The sequence below is a fragment of the Sciurus vulgaris genome (assembly GCF_902686455.1).
Source record: "Sciurus vulgaris genome assembly, chromosome: 1".
NCBI lineage: Eukaryota > Metazoa > Chordata > Mammalia > Rodentia > Sciuridae > Sciurus > Sciurus vulgaris.
The window spans coordinates 42,868,642-42,887,438 of record NC_136461.1 but is presented as its reverse complement, the minus strand read 5'-3'; the positions used below and the strand labels follow the sequence as shown (position 1 = coordinate 42,887,438).

At 40.7% G+C, this 18,797-nt stretch overlaps 1 long non-coding RNA gene across 1 annotated transcript; it reads right to left on the bottom strand.

Moving 5' to 3' along the window:
- Positions 1 to 9,907: 9,907 nt before the first annotated feature.
- Positions 9,908 to 15,675, bottom strand: LOC306655458. Its single transcript, XR_013762262.1, has 2 exons — positions 15,495 to 15,675; positions 9,908 to 10,243 (listed from the first exon to the last, which is right to left on the bottom strand). It is a non-coding gene; the product is annotated as an uncharacterized lncRNA (long non-coding RNA).
- Positions 15,676 to 18,797: the final 3,122 nt, after the last annotated feature.

Here is an 18,797-nt window from a genome sequence, read left to right as displayed (position 1 = left end):
AACCAGTGCCATTTAGACTTAGAGTTATTGCTTATAAAACCTGATTTGACTTCTTGAGCAATCTGTTTTTGCTCTTAATCACACTAATACTGTGGGTAATAGTGTTTAGTGATAGCTCTTAGGAGCCTGAATTCTAAGTCTCTCCTTATTGTCTTGGCTCTTTCTTTCAAAACTAAACGAAGGGTGCAGGTGCTGAAAGCCATCTCTTAACAGAGGTTTCTATTCTTGCCAAAATTGTGTTTCTAAAGGGATCGTATTCCCCCAGTCTTAACAGTTGTGCCTGTCAACCTTAAATTAGTCTGAACTTCACCTCTGGATAGTTGAGGTACCAAGACTCTCAACTTCCTCTCATGCTTTCCCAATCCATAGTTATCTTTCTTTAAAACCAGATAGCTTAAATTCTCAGTTAACAATCCAACTGTTCTTAGCACGGTTTTTAAATAAGCATATTCTATATTGCTTTGAGGAGCAAGAAACGGGGTATGATGAACACATACTCCCATAGTTCTCAGTCAGACTCCTAAGCAGCCTTGGCAGTTGCCGTAGTAATATGCAAACTGATGTGAACTTAGATAATCAAGAACATTTACTGACTGTGTGTTGTGGCACACCTGTTAGAAATGAACTGTCTTCAGGAATTTGTAATATTAAGTCGTGGGATTTGGAAATTGGTGATACAAGTTTCTGTGACTCAGAATCACATGGATTGCTTAGTAGATAATGTAACGTCCGGGCTGGTTCCCAAGTGATATAGTTATTTTTTTTAATAACTTAATTTTTTTATTCATTTATTTTATTTAATGTGGTGCTGAAGGATTGAACCCGGTGCCTCACATGCAAGGCAAGGGCTCTACCACTGAGCCACAAACCCTCAGGTGATATAGTTTTTGACAAAGTCTAAGCAGTTGTCTGAAAATCACACTGAGAAAGTTTTATTCTAGATTAGGGGTCTTCAAACTTCAACATGCATCAGAATTAAGAATTACTGATTAAGTCGGGTGGGACCCAGGAATTTGCATTTCTAAGTGTCCAGATGGTGCTAGTACTGCTAGTTAGGAAACTGCACTTGGAGAACCTCTGCGGTAGTGGATCTCTCATGTGGTGTTCTCTCAGATGAGTGAAGCGTAAATACTCTTGCTGTAAAGTGGAGTTCTTCCATCTGGTTTATTGAAAAGCTTGAAGTATATAGTTAGACCCTGAAGGTAATGTGAATATGCAGGCTTTGAAATTACAGTAGGTGATGTGACATACAAATTGCTCTTTCCACACCGTTGGGTACTGGTACTTGTTCCCTTTACCTGAGTTTCTGTCATTTTGACCAATTTTCCATTCTTTAGAATGAACTTAGCCTTCCTACATACTCCCAGGTAGATTTCAATGTTTTTGCAATGCTTGGTCATTCCTTTTTTTTTTTTTTGCCTTATCACATTGAATTAAGCTGGTTACAAATCTGCTTCCCCTTGTACACTAGGAGCTCCATTCCTTCTAGGATTTAGCAAATCACTAGCAAAACTGAATCTGCATGATTCAGAAATGTTTTATGGCAAGATTAGTGACAAAAAACCTGACCTGAACTGATGTGGGACCATTTTATAGACTCAATTTATTTCTCATAGTGTAACTGTTCTTCCATTTCATTGTAAAGTGATTAGGAGGTGCTGTTCTAGATCCCATGGGGAGTGTCATGTATATGCGGGATTATTACCTTCCCAAAATCTGAAAGTCTTTATTCTGGAACATCTGACTTGGAATTTTAATATAAGGAATTGTAGGACCTGTTTTAATAAAATGCTGCTTATTTCTTCCATTTCCTCATTCATCATTCTTTCATTGCCTACTGCATGCCAGGTCCTGTAATAGGCACTGATGGTATAGTTACAGACCTTGCCCTCAAAGAGTTCATCTTATGTGGAAGAAGTAATGGAGGGCTTGCAAACAATGCTTTTTCTACTTATTTACAAAATTGATATGTCTTATTTTTGACTGAACATCTACTCTGCTTGTGACCTGTTCTCAGCAACAACTTTTGACTGTATTTGTACACTGACTCCAAGCTGTTATGGATTTTTTCATCTTTAAACATAGCATGTCTTTAGGTGTCCTGGTGCTAACCCACTTTGTCTTCTGCCTTATTTTGCAGAGCTGTATGACTACACCTTGCCCTCTAGTGCTCATGTTCTGTACACATGTATCTTACCACTGTTGGGTATGCCTTGCAAGTGATTCTGGGGATAAAGTAGTTCTGGAAATCCTATGGAACATCACTGGCAGAGAAGCATTGGAGGATGACTTCTTAATCAGTTTTACATTGGTAGTCTTTTGAAGCTATATTGACTCTTTTTTTTTTTTTTTTTTTTTTTTTTTTTCAGTGCTGGGGATTGAACCCAGGGCCTTGTGCTTGCATGGCAAGCACTCTACCAACTGAGCTATATCCCCAGCCTGCTATATTGACTCTTGATTGGCTTATTTTATCTCTCAATCCATTAGTAATACCCTCTGTTAGTCCATTAGTTATACCTTTAAACTCTACTAGGTTCCTTCTTATCATGACACTTAGTTGTAGTGACAGTCTTTACCTGATATTAGCTTTAGCATAGAAAGGAAAGTTGGTCCTAAGAGTACAGAGAAGTCTTGGTAAGTCTAAGTACAGATCTGCTTCTAGACCCTACAGAGAATCTGAAAAATTCTCGGGATCTCAGTGATTCTCTGCCTCTTTGTGCATCAGTGCTTTATTCTTCCTGCCAGTTGGGTTTCTACCACTTCCTCCAGCTCCCCCCCAGCTCCTGAGTTTACATGTAGTAGAGACTGACCAGCTGTTTCTGAATGCCAATCATATTCCTGCTGGGAAGAAATTAGCCCAAATGGATCAGTTTTCCAAGGGGTCTAAATGGGATAGAGAGACATGGTCTTGCAGTGCCAGCATGGCTTCTGAGAGTCTGCCTTTGAAGATGAGAATGGACATGGAGGTAGGGGTGGCTCCTGGAATCTCCCGGGATAGAGGATAAAATTTAGAGTTTAGGACCTGCAAAGAGGAGTCAGTAAATCCCCTGGCTCTGGGTTGAGATCTCAGAGTGCTGTACCCTAGGAGAAAGTATGATGAGAGTCTCAAATTGTAATTGAGTTTCAGTCCTTATTAAATTGGATTGAGATGATCTCTTAGTATCACCAGGTCCCAGTAGAAGCTATCATAAATCCTCGGGGAGAAAACACCCTAAACCTCAATTATTTCCACAAATTAAGTTTTCAGATACATGGCCCACAAAAATGACCAAGCACAGGAAAAGATAACATAAGCGAAAACCAACAAAAGTAACAGACTCATGGTAGCGCTAGATATTGTCATTATCAGACATATTAAAATAATTATGATTATTGTGTTCAGTGAGATTAAAACATGAAATTCTAATTCATTAGAGAACTGGAAACTATATATATTATATTGTATATATATAATATACATATTTATATATATATAGTATATTGTATATATATATAATATACATACTTATTTATTTACAAAAACCATAAAATTTGAAAAAGGCACAAATTCTAGAACAGAAAAATGCCCTGAAAGGAACACAATTCCATATTTAGTATTAATCTTCAAAAATGATTGCGGTAGGCTGGGGTTGTGACTGAGTGGCAGAGTGCTTGCCTGGCATGTGTGAAGCACTGGGTTCGATTCTCAGCACCACATATAAATAAATACAGATCCATGAACAGCTAAAAAAAAAATGGGGAACAAAGACATTCTCAGACAAAACAAAAGCTGAGAGATTTTGTCAACAGGTCATACTAAAGGGAATTTAATTTGTAGAGCAGAGTTTTTTTGTTTTTGTTTTGGTCAAAGAAGCAGAAAGAACTTAAGGACAAGAGAAAAGGCAAATATGAATATTGATCTTACAGGTTTTTGTTTTGTTTTGTTGACCAGGGATTGAACCCAAAGGATCCCCAGCCCTTTTTATTTTTTATCTTGAGGCAGGCTCTCACTAAGTTGCTTAGGGCCCCACTAAGTTACTAAGGCTGGCTTTGAACTTGTGAGCCTCGTGCCTCAGCCTCCTGAATCACTGGGTAGGGTTTTAAATATATAGGTTAGAGCGCACAGCACAATGGCAGAGAAATTAAAATACTTGGGTGTTAAAGTGTTCTAAGGTTGTTATGTTGGAAGAATAAAAATGCCAGTAGTAGGCTTTCATGTATTAATTTAAAGATAACTACTAAAGGAATAGTAGAAGTTTCAAGCTAAGACAGGGAAAGAAGTGAAAAAAGCAAAAAATAAATAAATAAATAAAAGATCTAAAAACAAAAGGCAAAAAAATAGAAAACAGGGCCAATAGAATACACAGGGTAAAATATAAATTTAACCCAAAATATGTCAATAATTACATTAAGTATAAGTGGACTAAATGTTCTAACCAAAAAAGCAAAGATCATTAAACTGAATTTAAAAATTCAACTGTTTACTGATAAGAGACACATCTAAAACATAAGGATAAAGTGAAAATAAAGATAGAATAAACATGCAAACATGTATAAAGCTAATATGGTTGTATTTTGACAAAGTATACTTAAAAAGCCTTATAGGAGATAAAAAAAAAAAAATGGCCCTTAAAAATAATAAGATGTTCAATTCATAAGAAAGATACTGGGCTGGGGAGATAGCTCAGTTGGTAGAGTGCTTGCCTTGCAAGCACGAGGCCCTGGATTAGATCCCCAGCACAGCAAAAAAAAAAAAAAAAAAAAAGAAAAAGAAAGAAAGAAAGATACTGTTCTAAATATTAATGCACCCGATACCCATTCCTCAAAGTACAAAAACAGTACGGGTAAAAGATGAAAAAGCACTTCCAAAAAGGAGTTTATTCACATTGCCTATAAGATGAGGTGGGTATTCAGCAATGTTAGTTATTAGGGAAATAAAAAATTTAAATATAGTGAGATACAATTACATAACTATCAGATGGACCAAAAAGATTGATAATGTGTTAAAGTGTGGAAAAACTAAAATATGATTGCCAAAAGGAGTAAAAAATTGACAATATCTGCTACAGCTAAGCATGTGCCTACCCTAGGACCTATCAGTTGCAGTAATTGGTATATGCCCAAGAGAAATGAGAGGATATAATCTCCAGAAGTCATGTTTACAAGGATGCTTATGGCAGAATTTTTCACAATAACCCTAAATTGGATACAAATAAAATGTCTATCAACAGTAGAATGGGTAAATAAATTATAATTTTGTAATGCAATGTGACATAGTAATAAAAAGAATAACTACTTTATTTAACAACATGAAGGAAGCTCATAGACATAATATTAAACAAAAGAAATCGGACACAAATATGTACCTTGATTTTATTTTATGCATTTCAAGAACAGGTTAAAGTTAATAAAAAAGCGGTACTGCAGAAGAAGGAAGCAATATTGTCTTTGAATGAATAAAACTGATGCTAAAAGTGTCTCTATCTTGACTTGATAATTATGTGGGTGTGTACATACAAAACTTCATTGAACTATGTATGTGAGTTTTGTGTACTTTCATATATGTTATGCCTTAGCAAAAAATACATAAAAACTTCTTGGACCACAAGGAGAAATGGACAAATCCACAATTAACAAGGTATTTTACACACCTCTCACTTACTGATAGAAGATGATTTTAGAAATCATTAAGGATACAGAATACTTGAAGGGCATAAACTTGATCTAATGTATACATAGGGCACGCCGCACCTGCCCACTGAAGAACATGCATTCTTTTCAATCTTATGTTGAGTGTTTACACATCTGGCCATGTGTTGGTCCATAAAGCAAGTCTCAACAAATTTCAAAGGATTAAAATAAAGTATGTTTGTCTATAAGGCATCTAAGGTGGAGATAAATTTCAGATGATAATTATAGCATTCTGTATGTTTTGAAATTAAGAAATACATTTTAAAATCATTCCAGGTCAAAGAAGAAGCCATAGACAGATATCAGAAAAATACTTTTCAATGAGTGGTAATAAGTACATGTTGAAACTTGTGAAATATAGCTATGCCCATACTTAGAGGGGGATTTAGACCTTTAAATACGTACTCAGAAAAGAAGAAAGGCTGGACGTGAGTGAGCTAAGTGCCACCTTAAAAAGCTGGAAATTAGGTTTATTCCCTTCAGTCTTTGCCATGTCTTTTCAGCGCTCATGCTGTCATGTGTGACAATGACCAATGTCCTGTCCTTTCCAGTGGCCTGAGTTCCTTGGGTTCAGAGATAATGTTTTATTCTTGGTGTCCCTAGTGCTACTAAAGTACCTGATATTTGTCCAAACTGAACTGAACTCATCATCACCATCTCAGTTGTTACTAACTTGGGGTTTCAGCCTCATGTTTACAAAAACTGGGCAGGTGACGAGATGACCAGCTGACCCGGTAGGGGATGCAGCAAAGTGGGGAGCAGATGCCCCATCTGAATGGATGCTCTAATCGATGGTTGCTATGGGAGACCCTGTGTGTCTAGTCTCCCCATTTGTTCATAAGGCAGAAATTTGGATTTTTAATATGAAATCTCCATTTTTAAAGTGTTGTCAACTAATTGATTTTTTAAAATGCAGCAAGTGCCAAACCAAACTATGCGGCCCTATGACTGCCAGTTTTCAACCCTGTTTCATTCCACGCCTTAGCAGGTGGGAATGGGCTTCATATCCCGCTGCCCCAGGCAACAGACTTCAGCAGCCTCTTCCATCCAGCGTGTTTCTGTCTGAAGAGAAGGGTCCTCCTGATGCTTCCTAATTGGATTGCTGGGTCATTTCTGTAAGAAGTTTGTAGGGTTTTCAAAGCTGCCTTTGGAGTTGGTTGTTCACCGCAGCTGAATCAGACATGTGCTCCCAGAGGTTTTCTCCCCCTCCTTTTGTTGTAACGTTCTTAATGATGCATTTTGACTTTTTCACTCTGTTTTCTACACATTTGTCACCACTTCTGCTTTTGGATTTTCATGCTGGAAAATCTGAAGCTTACATGGAAGATTGATTTTTAATGCCCCCCTTGCGTTGTTTTTCTGTTATAACATTTGCATGCAATTATGAGTTTTTAAAAATAGGAGACCACGGAGTTTGAAAAAAAGAAACTTCTGGGCGGATGAGCAAATGGAAAGGCCGGCCTTTAATTTTGTTAACATCCCAATTACATCGTGGTAACCCTTGTGACGATTTCTGTCCCTTGTAAAGCAACACCTGGTTTTAGTTCCAGGGATAGGGACCAAGACTGACTCACTCAGACCTTGCTCTGTTGTGGGAGTTGATTGGAAGGCTCGTGTTTTCCACTGGCCAGCAGAGGTCACTATTTCAAAGTTGTTAGAGAAAAAATTGTCTACAGTCCACACTACTGTTAGTGGGAGGTTTTATTTCACAGTACTGATGGGACATTTTTAATTCATACTTTTTCATATTTTCCAAGTGTTGTTCAAAAATGAATCATTTGCATAAATTATGTTAAAAAGTAGGCTTCTGTCGATAGTTGCTCATGGAGTAACAATAGCTCTCATATATTGAGCATCTGCTAAGTGCTGGACCCCACGTACCACACTGTGCTCATATTGTCTTTAATAAAGAGGAGTCTAAGGGGAAGAGAAGTGAAATGATTTGCCTAAGAACACAGTTAATCAAAATGGATTCCTAGGCCAGGAGATGTTTTTAAAATCAAGCTCTTAAGTGTTTTGGGAGTATATTTTTATACCAAAGAAGGACTATTAGCAATGTAAAGCAATAATCACCAAAGATATATGAGAGAACTGTGTATTCTTAAAGCCAAACCTTAAAAATAGCTTGATGTTTTTTCCTTACAAAACTTGTCTGCTATCTGTCTGAAAAAGCTGGGCTTGGCTTCTTGGGCCTTTTGGAAGTGTGGGGCTCTGTCAGGCTCCATTCCTCCTTCATAGGAAGATCTCCCTAGTACTGATGTTTGGTCAGAAGCCTGAAGGAAGTCAGGGAGGTAATACACTGTCTCCAAAAATGTCACCCTTAAGACTTACGTAGTAAATACATTTTACTAGAAGATTTATTATTTCAGTTTTCAAGACCAACTAAAAATTTCCTAACTTTGAAAAGGAATAGAAAAGATAGCTCTGTTTTAGTGGACTTTTATTTATTCATGTTTTAGGATTTATCACTGGGCTTTCCCACAAGTGGGAGACATCTGAGAGGACAGCTGTGTGCCTCACTGGGTAATGAGTGGTCAGTTTGACCCTTCTCACTGAGAGCAGGAAGAAAAGACTTTGCATTTTGGGGCGATATAAAAAAGCATTTGATTCCAGAGTCTCACAAATGGGCCTGGTGAACTGCTGCTGCCAGTTTCTTATTTCTAAATTTTTAGTGTTTTGTGGTTGCTATTAGTCACCATAATTATGATTTGAATAAAAAACCGTATTGTCTTTTAGATTTTCTTGGTTAACTAATAAGACAAAACTGGCTTATTTTTATTGTCAGTAAATATTTAGCAAGTTTTCACAGGAATAGCAAGTAGCTACAGTAGCAGTACTGCCCCTGGAGCAAATGGCTTTATAAACAGTGCACTTGTACCTGGATTTTAATCAGAGGCGGTGTGAAAATCTTAAGGGACACAGGCTTAGTATTCATTTGCTCATTCATCTGATCCATACACATGCATTGAGCGTCTGCTGCATGCTTGGCACTGTTCTGGGCACAGGGAGCACAGCAGGAACAAGAACAAGTTTCTCCTAGTGGGTGGTGAATATAACAAAGGCGGTGGTGAGTGCTCCAAAGAACCAGTGGAGAGCAGAGTGGGGTTTTGTTTTAGACAGCATGGTCAGGGAACGTCTCCCTGACAACAGGATGTGGTCAGAGGCCTGCGGGAGGTAAGGGAGAGAACCTGCGGATACCTGCGGGGAGAGTTCCCAAAGCAGAAGGGCCCCAAGGCAGGACCATGCCTGATTAGTTCAAGGGACACCAATGAGGGCAAGGGCAATGCGCTCAGTGGGTGAGGGAGTAGTGAGGTCAGGTGCCTGGGGGTGGGGGGGTTGGACCAGACCTCATCAGGCCGCTAGCTCTGAGAAGGACTTTGCTCTCACTAAATCAGGAGCAGCCACTGAGTCCTGAGCAAAGGAGTAACATGGGCTGACTTGTGTTTTAAAAAGTTAAGCCTGGCTCTTGTGTGGAAAGTAGACTGGGAGAGTGAGTATCAGGCAAGAATGAAGGCTGGGAGACTCCTTTGGAGGCCATTGCTATAAACCAGCAGAGAAGGATGGTAGCTGGGACCAGAGCCAAGGCAGTGAAAAGGCAAGGAGCTGACAGGTTCGGTCTATTGAAAGAAGAGTTAACAAGAATCGCTGGTGGGCTAGTTGTGGGGTGTGAAAGAAATAGAATCGTTAGTACTGACTTCAAGGTTTTTGACCTGAGCAGCTGGTAGAATGGAATTGTCACTTGCCAAGATGGAGGAGGGGGTTTATGGGGTGAGGGTGGGGGGGCCCAAGTGGATGAGTTAAATTTGGTTGCATATAACTGAAAATTAAAATTAAAAGAAAAAAATGTAGATCAAGTAGCAGCAATTTTATTTTATTTTTTCCTCATGTAAAAGATCCAGAAATAGACTTCAATGCTGCTGTGGTGACTCCCTGAGCTTATCAGGGATTCAGGCTCCATTCTAGATAATCAAAAGAAAGAAGGAAAGGAGAATGGGGTACCTCTCCCTTTCTGAAGTTCCACACACCTGCGCTTACATCTCGTTGGCTAAAGCGTCATCACATGGCCACATCTGGTCACAGGGGAGTCTGGGAAATGCCTTTTAGGGATTGTGTGTGACCCCTTAATAAAGTTGTTTTTTTCTGTTCCTGGAGGAAAAGGAGAGAATGAATGTCCAGGTGGGCTGCTAGCAGTCTCTTTCCTTGAGTTCAGGTTTGGAAGAAATGAGTTCTAGTCTTACCTCTGGCATTCTCTAGCCCCATGAGCGTGAGTTAAGATTCCATATCACTAAACCTCGGTTTCATTTGCAAAACCAAAGAACCAGACTGAATGATTTTAAAGTTTGCTTCTAACTATAACATTGTGTGAATTGAGTTTGGTACATAAGAAGGTAAATATGGGTTTCATAAAAGAGATAAAGTCTTTGAAGTAAAGATTATACGAGAAGATGTCTATTAAATGTTCTAAAACTGATTTTGTAATTGAAAGATTTCAAAATTATTCATGAAGTCAGTTCCATTCTTCTGTTTTTCAGAATGCTTTCTGCATGTAGGTCTAGAAGACTTCCATATGTGCCTGAAAAGAAGCATATGAATCTATATAATACTTGTATGAACTTGCTATTTATTTTGCAGGAAAAAATTTAATAAAAATTCAAATAATCAGCTGTTCTGTTCTTGCTCATAGATGCATTGTTTTGACCTCATTTACCAACTTGTGGACCTGGTGAATCCACAAACCACTAAACATCTGTCATACACAGATGAAGTCCCTGCCTTCAAGGGCTCCATAGCTTATTATTGGGAATACAGTAAATCCACAAATAGATGTGGAACAATATAGCAGAAAATAAATGCTCTGAGAGGAATGGATGGTGAGTACGGTGGTCTTGGGAGAGAGTAGTGATAGAGGCTATGTGTGTTTGGGTTTGTTGGGATGAAGCAAGCTGTGTGGAAAAGGGGCCAGTCAGAGACCTGGATGGACTGGGGTGGGAGTGGCCAGCTGGGAAGGCCTTCTGTGGGAAAGGAGAGGAAGGGTCCAGTTCAGCTGAAGGTAAGGTGTGGTGGTACAATGGAAAGATGGTGGCATTTGGGATCAGGCAGCCCTAGGGCTGAACCCTGAATCTGCCACTTGCCCACTCTGAGACCTCAGGCAAGTCACCTAACATCCTTGGATCTCATTTCCCACATCTATTGTAGGACAATACTCCTACCCTCTTCATTGGATTGTTGTCTGTGTCGAATATGTGTATAGAGTCATATATATCAAAACACCTCCCAGAGTGTGGTACTGTGTGCTTCCATAAGTAGCAGGCCCCTTCTCCTATATGGATAACCCATATAGGAGATGATTAACAATAATCATTGTCCCTCATGATTTTTCAAGCTGTCAAAATCTTATTGTCTTCATTAGCAGCATTTGATGTGCATTTTATATTGTCTGATTCTGTTTTCTCTATGAATACAGTGACGTGTTGAAAACCAATTAAAATTTGTATAGAAAAGCAATTGCATGTGATGAGCATGAGGGAGGGGGTTTAACTTAGTAGATTGGTACTTGTGACATCTTTGTTTCTGGAAACCGCTATTAAAGACAAAGAATGCCTTGGGCCACCCAGGGGAAATTCCAGACTCTAAAGCTGCTGTTCTTCCAGACCCCAGCCTCTCTTGTCCCTTCAAGTCCATCACCCAGGCGTGTCCAGCTTGCTTCCTAAGTAAAGCAGCCTTCCAGCCCCTTCTCCCCATCCCCACAGCCTTGGCGCCAAGTCCAGACCCTCAGCACTCTCTTTTGGACGTCTACCTATTCTTCCTGCATGCACTCTTGCCTCTTTCTCAGCTCGTTCTCTGTGCAACAGCTGGCATACCATTTTCAGAACAGATCTGATCATGCCATCTCCCCGAAATCCTTCATTGCCTTGAGGACCCAACACATTCCCTTCCCCCATCTCCTTCAGTGCCCTCCTGTCCCTTACTCCACAGCTCCAGTCACGCCACCCTTCTGGAAAGAACCTCAGTTCCCTAGTTTCTGAGCTTTTGTATGTACTCTTACCTGGTGGAAGCTTTTCCTCAGCTCAGCAACCAATTCCTTCTCATCCTTTTTGGTTCTCGGTTAGCTATCACCTCCAAAAGAAAGCTTCCTTGACCCTTCAAATCCCCCTTCCCACTTCACATCCTGTCACAGCATGGAGTCTTTCTCTCTTAGGGTCTTCAAATTGTGTCAAGCATTCATTTGTATGATTCCAGCAGTCAGAAACTCTGGAGTCTCAGGCAGCTAGGACAGGGCGAGGTATGATAGGTATTCCAGCAATATTGTTGGATGAGAATGCAGAATGCTCTGGAATGTGAACTTGGTGCTTCCTCCTTACGCTCTTATCCATTGCCTTCTGACTTCTCTATGAGAGGTTTTGGAAGGCTTCGCCTCCTTCAAGATTTCAAGAACTCCTTTGTGCTGGGTGTGGTGGTATGTGCCTCTAATCCCAGTGACTTGGGAGGCTGAGGCAGGAGGATTACAAGTTCAAGACAATTTAGTGAGACCCTGTCTCAGAATAAAAAATAAAAAGGACTGGGGATGTAGCTCAGTAGTAGAACACCTCTGGGTTCAGTCCCCAGCATATGTCTATCTCACACACACACACACACACACACACACACACACACACACACACACACACACACGACTGTTCTTCCACTGAATTGCTTTTGTAACTTTGACAAAATCTTTTGGCCAATATGTGGACCTATCTATGGACTCACCAATCCATTGGTCTATGTCTCTATCTTTTTGTCAATACCACTCTGTCTTGATTACTATAGCTTTACAGTGGGTTTTAAAAGCAAGTTGGTGCTTTTGGCTATTCTAGTTCCTTTGCTCTTCCAAAGAAATCTTAAAATTTGGTTATTATTTACATATATATATTTTTTGTTTGTTTTTTTTTGTTTGTGGCCAAAACTTTATTTTTGTTTGTTTTTATGTGGTGCTGAGAATTGAACCCAGTGCCTCACACATACTAGGCAAGTACTCTATCATTGAACCACAAACCAGCCCATAGGTTATTTCTTAAAAAAAAAAAAAAAAAATCCTGGGATTTTGATTGAAGTTGTGTTGAATCTATAGGCTAATTTGGGGTGAACTGACATCTTTATAACATTTAGTCTTTCAAACTATGAACACAGTATATCACTGAATTTTTTAAAGGCCTTTAAAATTTTCATTCATCAGTGTTTTGTAGTTTTCATCATACAGGTTCTGTACATATTTTATTAGGTTTCCATCTAAGAATATAATTTTCAGTGCAATGATAACAAATACAATGGGTTTTTAAATATTAAATTTGTATTCTGTAACTTTGGTAAACTTATTAGTTCTAGGAGGTTTTTGTTTTTGTTTATATACTCCATGGGATTTTCTGTATAGACAATCATGTTGCCAGCCAATAGAGAGTTATTTCTTCCTTTTCAGCCTGTATACTTTTTATTTTTATTTATTTTTTTCTTACTGAAGTTGCTAGAACTTATAGAATGCTGTTGAATCAGAATAATGAAAGCAGATATCCTTGTTTTTGATCCCAGGGGAAAACATTCAGAAGTCTTTATACTAAATGTAGAGGTAAGTGTGTCATGTTAGCTGTAGGTTTTGGTGTTTTGTTTGGTTGGTTTTGTGGGTAGATATGCTTTATTTAGTTAAGAAAATTTCCTTTTATTCCTCATTTAAATTGATTCTTTTTCTCTAATCACATATAAATTTTTATTTAAAACATCCCTGGTGGTCCTTTGTGGCTGTTCCAGGGTTTTCTCTTTAAAAGAGCATCATAACTTGAATACTAAAAATAGTGGAAGAAATAGGTTGGGTGCTTCATTAATAATCATCATCTTTGATTTTCTGATTGATTTATATTTTCCACCTTTTCATTGAGTCTCTATGGAAGCCCTGGTAGGTCAGGTATTATCATCTGACAGGTGTGGTATTCAGGATCCAGGGATGGTGACTTATTCATGTCCCACAGCCTGATAACACCAGAGGCATAACCATTACAGAAGCCATCCTATGGACTCTCCCCAATGGATGTGTCACAGCACCCATCCAAGAGTTTTATATATTCTAGATATTAGACCCTTGTCAGTTGTGTGGTTTGTAAATATTTTCTCATTGTGTTTTTTTTTTTTTTTTTAGAGGTGAGTTCTTGCTATGTTGCTCAGACTGGCCTTGAATCCCTGGGCTCAAGCAATTCTGCTTCAGCCTCCTGAGTAGCTGGGACTGTAGGGTGTGCCCAACCACATCCAGCTCAGTTGTCTTTTCACTGCTTTAATAATGTCCTTTTTAATTTTTTTTGATAATGTCCTTTGATGCAGAAAAGTTTTAATATTTGTCGAAATCCAATTTATCTATTTTTTTCTTTTGTTGCTCATGTTTTTGGTGTCATTAAAGAATTCATTGCAAATCTAAAGTCAAGAAGTTTTACCCTTAAGTTTTCTTCTAAATGTTTTATGGTTTTTATTCTTATATTTAGGTTATCAGTTCATTCTGAATTATTCTTAGTATACGGTGTGAGCTAGGAGTCCAACTTCATTCTTTTGCCTGTGGATATCTAGTTTTGTGGATATCTTCATTTGTTGAAGAGCCTGTTCTTTCCTCAGGGGGAGGTTTTGGCTCTCTTATCGAAAATCAGTTGTCCACAGATGTATGGGAGCGAGGCACTTTTAACTGTGAGCACTTTGGCAAATCACTTAATTTCATACTTCTACCTATAAAACTGGGATGTTCACCTCCTTATCTCAGAGGTCTTGTCAGGATTAAATGAGATCACAAATGGGAAGATCATAGTATCTGGCACAATGCATGTAAACTCTGGCCTTGCTACAAGAAAGAGTATCAGAGTAAGCAGTGTGACATCCATCACCTCCATTCCTTTTCCTTCCTCATGTCTCCAGGGTACAGGAGACCTTAGACATAGAAATGTCTGTTTTTACCTCAACTATTTGCTGAGCATATGCTTATATTGAACTGGAAGTCAATACTTCCCCCTGGCAACTTTGGGCTCCTCTTGCCTCTGAGTCAACAGGTAACAAGGGAGTTATGGTGTTGGTGGGGGTGACTGCTCTAGATTACCAAGGGGATATTGGATTACTACTCCACAATGGAGGTAGGGAAGAGTGTGCCTAGAGTGCAGGAGATCCTTTAGGCATCTCTTGGTATTACCATGTTCTGTTATTAAGGTTGGAAACTGTAATAATCAATCCAGGCAGGATGACAAATGTCTTAGACTTTTCAGGAATAAGGTGTGGGTTACCCTTCAGGTAAATAATCAAGACCTGCTGAGTTGCTTGCTGAAGGCAGGGGATGTGTGGCTGGAGGAGATGGGTCACTAGGGGCATGCCCTGGAAGGGTGCATCTGCCCTGCAGCCCCTTCTCTTTCTTTCTCTCTCTTCACTGCCCCCCCACTTTCTCTTTCCTTCCTTGCTGCCATGAGAGGTGCACTTTCCTCTGCTGGGTCCTTCTCCCATCATGTGCTGCTGCACCTTGGCTCAGAGCAATGGAGTTGGCTATATATGAACTGAGACCTCTGAAACAGTGAGCCAAAATAAGATTTTCCTCTTCTCGGTTGTTCTTTTTTTAATTTTTTTTTAGTTGTTGATAAATCTTTATTTTATTCATTTATTTATATGTGGTGCTGGGAATCGAACCCAGTGCTTCACACAAGTGAGGCAAGCACTCTACCACTGAGCCACAACCCTAGCTCCTCAGTTGTTCTTGTTGAGTATATTGGTTGCAGTGATGCAAAAGCTGACTAAAACACCCCTGGACAAAGATGGTGAGGGGAAGCACTTACCTAGAAGTTCAGGCAAGCAAAGAAAGTAGTGGTCACTCTTTGTTAATTGAGCCAGTATTCAGCAAACCTTTGCTTCATATTGACTGTGCAAAAATCTCTTCTAGGTTTTGGAGATCCACACACAAAATGCTACCCCTGCTTTCCCAGAGCTCAGTCTAGAGGTAAAGACAGATTGTTAAATAGGCACTTACAAAACAGTGTGATAAAGCAAAGAGGGTTCTGAGAGTGTGTGAGAAGATAATTTTAGCCAGAGAATTCAGAAAAGGCTTCTGGGCGAAGAGTGACACTTGAGCTGGGTATTAAATGACTCATGGGCAGAAATATGCAAGGTGGATAGGAAAGGAAAGTGTTAACACATGAGACATCAAATACACGGTTCTGAAGGTAAGAGTATAAGTTCTGGGTTCTGGAGATGAAAACTATTCCAGGGCGCTTGGAACATAGGGTTGAGTTGAGGGTAGGGTTAGAAAATGTACAGGACTATTGGGAGCAATTGCCGAGGTACAGGGAAATACTATGGTCAGTAATATGCTTAGAGATCAGTAGAGAGACCAGAGTGTAAAATGGATAATTAGGAGGAGTAGGATGGAGGCAGTGAGAAGAATCAGGAGAAATGTAGTGAGGAAGGAGAGGAGGGGGATTGTTAGATGGATTTATGATAATCAGATTTGGGAGTGTGGGAGAGAAGGGGCCTAGGATAACTCTTAGATTTTTGACTTGAGGGACTTGGTCAGGGGGCCAGTCACCTGGAGAGGAACAAAGGTGTGAGGATAAAGTAAGAGAAGAAAAAAATGGTGTTTGCTTTGGTAGGTGGATTCAGGTGGAGTTGTCCAATAGACTGTCTGAGACTAGAATACAAAGCGGTTTGAGCTGGAATATGGTTTAGTGTGAAAAGCACATATTTTTGTCTAAAGCAAGAAATGGGTTTCATTTTGCTTTGTTTTGTTCTTGACAATTAAAATATTAATGAACTTAAGACTAAAAATACAAAGAAAAAATACAGCCCATAATTCCACTGTTTAAATAACCCCTGTTGAAAGGGAAGGAGGATAGTATGTATTGTTAGACAACACAAGCAATTCAGAAAAGTATAGAAATGAAAAGTTCAGGTCTTGCCTGAGTCCTTAATCACTGTAAACAATTTCCTGTGTTTAAGGAAAAAAAAAAAAAAAAAAAAACCTGTTGGATTGGATCCTATATATCCCCAAGGGACCCTGCCTTCTACTGTGTTTAAGAGGTTTGTTGTATTGAGCACATTAAACTTCTCATTGCTTTGCCAGACTTCACAAGCCATCTGTCCTGGTAGGATAGACCTGTGAGCATTCTTAGGGAAAGACAGGTAGTAGACTGGCCCAGGGTAGGTGTGCAGTTCAGCATAACTGAATGAGCAAGCTGCATTTGGAAATTTGGAGAGTCTTTGCCTACAGGTCCAGTTGGCTAAGTGATTCATTCAGTAAATGTTTCCAGAGTCTCAACTAAATGTTCAGTGGTGTGTGTGTGTTGGGGGTGGGAGGCCATAGGACTCAGCTTCTGAACTCACTGAAGGGCAGAACTGGAAAGATTAAAGATCTTTCAACCTTCCTACTTTTTCAGGGGAAACTGAGAACTAGTATGAGGTTATGATTTGGCTAAAGCCACATGAACTGTTGGCGGTAGAGCCAGTACTAGCACATCAGAAGAGAGAGAGAAAAAGTGAGAGGGCTACTCGTTAGTGGTTAGTGAGCTACTTTGCTCCTTTCTACCTCTTCTCCTGCCATAAAAAGTAGCAGCAATTCCCAACTCCAAATCCTCAGACAGGCAAGACTTTGAGATGCCCTGTGCAGTCTTGGTTGACACCTGTTCCTTTAAGAATCAGCATGAGTTGTATAGCACTGGATTGGGACTTAGGAAGCCTGGATTTTGGTGCAAGCTCTGCCATACCCTACCATGTTGCTGCCAGCCAGGCACATCATCTCTCCTTTATATGTAGGGGTGAGTGTAACTAAAACTCCAAGATTGTTCTTACATTATTCCTCTTTGTAGGATACTATGTTTAATAAATTACAGGAAATTAAATCTTATGATTTTTGGTTCTAACATCCTTGTTTTCAAGATCCTGGGAATGCTGCTTGGGGTATCTCATTCTATGTAGAAGCCTGTGCTGTAAATCTCACTTTTGCAGTAGGAAGGAGCTCCATATGCATTTTTCCAATTTGAGACCAAGGACAAAGAGACCAGACCCAAAAAGAGTGCCAAGTCACACAGGTCAGGTCACCAGCAAACTGGACGGGGGGTGGGGGTAGATGACATGCAGAGACACTTTCAGGGGCATAATGGATCCTCCAGTAGCCTTGGCAGATAGGCCAGGCCTGGGTGAACAACCCCATTTCACAGGGGAGGAAACAGGCTCAGGAAGGGGATCTGAGCCACCACTTCCAGTCACTGTGAAGCCCCCCCCCCCCTTTCTTTAATCTTTTGGGACTGGGAATGGAACCCCAGGCCTCACGCATATAAGGCAAGTGCTGTACTCAATGAGCTTTATCTTCAGCTGGGACATCTTATTTTTTGTCCAGTGCTCTTCCTATACCGTTGGGTAAGACCCCGAGACACAGCTGTATGTGCGGGAGCCCAGAAGGCCAAGAGAACTGGGTAAGGGCCCAAAGGCACTTTGAGACCCTCACACCTGGAGGAACTCTGACCAGTGCAAAACACGTGCCCCCAAAGCAAAACGGGATCAAGTGGGCTGTGAGGCCTGGATTGGGTCCCAGCTTTGCTGATGACTCGCTACAAATCTCTGTGAGTTCTCCAGTGAGCGGGTTGGATCCTGAAAGAAACTGTCAAGCACTTTCTTATCTGTTACCTCTGCGTTAAAGGTGTTCCCTTTAGACCGGCGCCGGGTTGGGGGGAAACCCGACTTAGAGAGGTGATGGATCCTGTCCGAGGTCACTGGGAGGGGCGGGGACAGAGCCGGGGACAGAGCCGGGTCCAGTCGGGCTCCGAGGACGCTCAGCAAGCTGACTGGTGTCCAGACTCTTCTCTCCCTCTACGCCATTCCTCAGTCCAGTCCGACTCTGTGGTCAGAGAGCCGCAGGCGGAGCTGGGGTCCAACCGGCCGCCGCCTGTCAAACCCTCCGCCCAGCCCCGCACCGGGCCCCGCCCAGGCCCCCAGGCGAGGAGTCCCGCCTACGCACTGCGATTGGCTTCGCCTAGGCGGCTGCGGTGAGCCAGTGGCCTGAGCGACTGTCGGGCAACCGTGGGCCCGCCCCGCCCCCGGGGTGCCGCCCCTCTGGACGCGGCGGCGGCGGCGGCTGCGGCGGCGGCGGG